Below are 5,084 nucleotides of genomic sequence, written 5' to 3' on the forward strand. Positions count from 1 at the left end.
ACTCGGCTACGCATGCCTCTCCCTAATATGCCTTGTCCATTAGTTGTCCTGGTTAGTGATTATTTGTCTTATTTCACTGTAGAGCCTCTAGCCCTGCTCAATATGCCTTAACCTACCATTTAGTTCCACCTCCTACATATGCGGTGACATCATGTCTAAATGTCTCTAGAGACAATATCTCTCTCATCATTACTTAATACCTTGGTTTACCTCCAATGTACTCACATCCTACTCACATCAAACTGTCAAACGCTCCCTAAAACACTTCAGCGAGCAGGCCTTTCTAATCGAACTGGCCCGGGTATCCTGGAAGGATATTGACCTCATCCCGTCAGTGGTTACTTTTTTAAATGTTTATTTATTTAAAAAAAAAATGTAGTAGTTACTTTCTTGTCTCATCACTGCAACTCCCGTATGGACTCGGGAGAGGCGAAGGTTGAGAGTCATGCGTCCTCCGAAACACAACCCAACCAAGCCGCATTGCTTCTTGACACAATGCACATCCAACCCGGAAGCCAGCCGCACCAATGTGTCGGAGGAAACACCTAGCGACCTGGTCAGCATGCACTGCGCCCGGCCTGCCACAGGAGTTGCTAGTGCGCGATGAGACAAGGATATCCCTGCCGGCAAAACCCTCCCTAACCCGGACAACGCTGAGCCAATTGTGCGCTGCCCCATGTGCTTCCCGGTCAAGGCTGGCTGAGACAGAGTCTGGGCTCGAACCTAGAATCTCTGGTTGCACAGCTAGCACTGCGATGCAGTGCCTTAGACCACTGTGCAACCCGGGAGGCCCCCTTCCTCACAATCTTAAATAAGCACACCACATTCAAAATATTTAAAACCAGGAACAGATACAGCCCTTGGTTCAGACCTGACTGCCCCTGAACAGCAAAAAAACATCCTGTGGCGTTCTGCATTAGCATCAAATAGCCCCCGTGATATGCAATTTTTCAGGGAAGTTAGAAACCAATATTCACAGGCAGTTAGGAAAGCACTGAGGCTAGGAAACACTGTCACCACCGATAAATCCACTATAATTGAGAATTTCAATAAGCATTTTTCTACGGCTGGCGATGCTTTCCATCTGGCTACCCCTACCCCGGTAAACAGCCCTGCACCCCCCACAGCAAATCGCCCAAGCCTCAACCATTTCCCTTTCACCCAAATCCAGATAGCTGATGTTCTGAAAGAGCTGCAAAATCTGGACCCCTACAAATCAGCCAGGCTAGACAATCTGGACCCTCTCTTTCTAAAATGATCTGCCAAAATTGTTGCAACCACTATTAATAGCTTGTTCAACTTCTGACCCACTGGAAATGTGATGAAAGAAATAAAAGCTTAAATAAATCACTCTCTACTATTACTCTGACATTTCACATTCTTAAAATAAAGTGGTGATCCTAACTGACCTAAGACAGCACATTTTTACTAGGATTAAATGTCAGGAATTGTGAAAACTGAGTTTAAATGTATTTGGCTAAGGTGTATGTAAACTTCTGACTTCAACTGTATGTGTAGACCAGAGACACAATCTAAATTTCATCAATTTTATATTCAGGCTGTCACACAACAAAATGTGGAAAAAGTCAAGGGGGGTGAATACTTTCTGATGGCCCTGTATTTCACCTCCACGTCATCAAATTTGCTAGGGCATTAAAAGCTCTAATTTGTGACAGTCTCTGTGGTCATATAGCTGTCATAGATGGTCCCTAATTTAGAGAATCTCTGATGCTATAAATGCTTTTGCGTTTACCAAAGGCAGTGTTTTTCGTAATTGTGGTCCATCCAATTTAAAAGTGCACATTCACTTCCATAACATTTTTTTCTAGGCTAGATAAACATGCACAATAATACAGGATACCCTTACAACAATTCACTGCAGTTAAATGCAGTAAAACTGCAGTACAGTGAAATAATGGTTGTTTAATTAATGGTATCCGGTAGCTTGCTGTGTGTGTTGGCTTGTAATGGTAATCTTTTGTGTTAGTTAATTGCACTGTTTATTGTGCTGCAGATTGTTTTTATGTTGCACTGAATGATGTTTTGGTGTTCTTTTATGACTAACTCATTTTGTTTTCACAATTGAGCAAATAACACATATGTCAAATCTCCTGCATATTTATCCTACTACAATCCACCAGGATTTACAAAACCCTATTTTTCATCGGTTTTATTTCCATCAATAATTTGTACAAAATTATATTTTCCCTTAAAGTGGCAATCAGCAGTTGCTACATCCATTTTTGGACTTATAAATGAATATGTACCCATTGATTCTTGAAAAATATAACTTATAAATGCCTCATGAAATTAGTTCAACTGTCTTTCCACATAAGAACCCGAAATATAAGCTTGTTTTACTCTAATGTTCATAAACATAAAATGTAAACAAACACTATATAGCCTCAAAACATGGGTAAAACTGTAAATATTTAATTCATAGCTCTGTCTATGAATTTGAAAGAGGTTACATTTCTCCAGCCCCATTCCTCATCTTTTTACCGAATTGGTGGTTGGGGCGACCGCTTTGTTATTGTTTCTACTGCTGATTGCCACTTTAAAGCAATTAACATAATGCATGCCGTAATTGTATTTTAATTTCAGTACCTAAATAAGGAGGTAGGCATCAGTTACAGCTAAAACTTTGATTTGAATCTGTGCTTCATGCGTAGCAATATGTCTCTACCGGCAGGCAGCCTGCTTGCTGAAGCACATCGATCAACATTCCATATGGCAGTTGGGACAGAGTGCCCAGTAGGCTACGAACCAACACAGCTGGAAAACAACTCCCGTTTTAGTGGTGGTCCCTGTTCCCTTGCATTCTTGTTTTACTTTTGTAAGTAAAACGGTGTTTGTTGGGGAGAAGAACTTCAAGAAAAGATTTGCTTGCTAGCTAACGTTAGCAAACTTAGCTGGCTAATTTAAGATAGCTAATGTTAGCTCTCTGGCTAATCCTAATTTTTACCTGTTGTAGCCGTTAGTTGTAGCTATCTTGCTAACATTTTGATATCTATTTAGTTAATGACAATAAGTGTGAGATATGATATGATCACAATAACTTTAGAAAATATTGTCATGTCAACGTTGTCATGCTAGCTGTGTGTGTGAATGTGTACATGTGTTCTGTGTGAGAGAGAGCATCACAATAATGGAGGGAGAGAGAGTTATATGGTCTCTATTTAGAAATTAGGCTTAACGCCCTGTTTTATGTCACACATTCATTTATTCGTATATCTAAAATTGGTGTTGTGCGCTAACGTCATGTTGGAAAATGTTCTACTTACTTACTTGTTGTAGAAAGATGATGCCACCTTCAAGTGCTATCTGAGTTATCGGAAGCCCCCAGTTTAACTTAAAAAATGTAATCAAATTTAATTTGATTGACCCTCCAAGTTAGAATTACAAGTGACAAACTCAAAGAAAATGTTGTTACCCGAGTTGTCATTTCACCACTGACCTTTTGCCTTTTCAACAAATAGTTTTTTAATAATTACAACCTTAACAATATGGATAATGTAGCTATTCCGACCATATTCTTCAGGTTTATTGGTTGAAGAATTGTTCCTACTTCAAAAGTACTTGAACACAATCATGTGGGACTTACCACTCCCCAGTTTCCTATTTCCCACGAGTATGTGAATCCGTATCAGAATCAACCAATAGGAAGCTCTACCAAATAACTTACGTTCATTTTGGGAGGATCTCAATTAGCACACTGCTCGCGTCCTCTCTCCTTGTCTCCTTCTCAACACCTATCGGAGAAGGTCAGCAGGGAGATACCTCTGGCTTTCGCATCCAATGGGTTTTGAGAAGGTGGCAAGGAGAATGCAATTGATATTCTCACTTTATCTTGGAGGTCCTGAATTTCCGACATGACTTGAACGCAGTATTGGTTTGTTTTTCTGAGGTCAATAGGCCTACCATCTAGATGCCAGTAGGGGGTGCTCTATGATACATTTTGCTACTCTGCATTTACACACTGAAAATAAATATCCACATATTTTAATAGTAATCACAATTCTTTATTCTTTCAAAAGAAACAAACCTCACAGTGTCTAACTAGTATACCATATGAACAACCCCTTATCAATAGAATAGAATGTGCTTGATTTGTAAATAATGACCAGTAGTATCTAAATGGTCCTCTTTGTCTAATTTATTTATGTATGTTTCACTATTTGCATCTCTCAAAGAGGAGTTGGTTAATGGGAATAGTGTAATCACCAGTGACAAGTCTAAGGAGGTATAGCTACAGTCAGGTAAATGAGATTATAAAGTGCATCTGTCCATAGAAAAGTTAATCTATGTAGAATAGATGGTATAGTAGGGGATTTTGTTACTGTCCCATCATTACCCTGAAAGAGATTCAAGGGAAAATGTTATTGACGTTAAGGATACAATCAAGATCATCAGTTCTAACAATCCAAGCCAGATGACTGAAGAGTTTTGCATCGTCCATTCTCAACAGGATATATGCCATCAGGGGTTGGCCCTTCCTGTGTCCTTTATAGCCCTTTATATCTCAAGTAGTATACAAACTGCCTGACGATCCCTAATCAGGCCATGTTCTCTTGAAGTAGTGTGGGACTAAAGGGTTCGATCCTTCCAGGCTCCTGATTCTGAAGGAATCTAATCTAGAAACAAGATCTAAATTCTGGAGCCTATGCTGTGCCAGTGCATTGCAAAGATCTGTCTTTAACACATTTCACTGTGATGATAAAATTAAATCTTAGTCTGATTTCCCTTCCACTTATATCTTCAGTCAATATAGTGAAATGTGTTAAAAGGATCTTTGCAATTGACTAAGACCAATTCACCAACCCTGAATGACACGAGACATAATATAGCCATCTCAATCCCGACAGAAAACAGCTTGTGATTGGTACTATGATCTCAATAGGATCTTTGCATGACTCTGAGCTATGAGGATGGCCATTCAAAGAGATATGGTTCATGCGTTTAGGGTATAACATATAGCTAATTATTGTTGACGACAGCGATCATCTGTAATATTAGCATCTGAGCTAATATTACATATAGAAATTAGTATAATAGAACAGTATAATGATGGTGACAAGGAAATG

This window comes from Oncorhynchus mykiss, chromosome 16, assembly GCF_013265735.2.
Source record: "Oncorhynchus mykiss isolate Arlee chromosome 16, USDA_OmykA_1.1, whole genome shotgun sequence".
Lineage (NCBI taxonomy): Eukaryota > Metazoa > Chordata > Actinopteri > Salmoniformes > Salmonidae > Oncorhynchus > Oncorhynchus mykiss.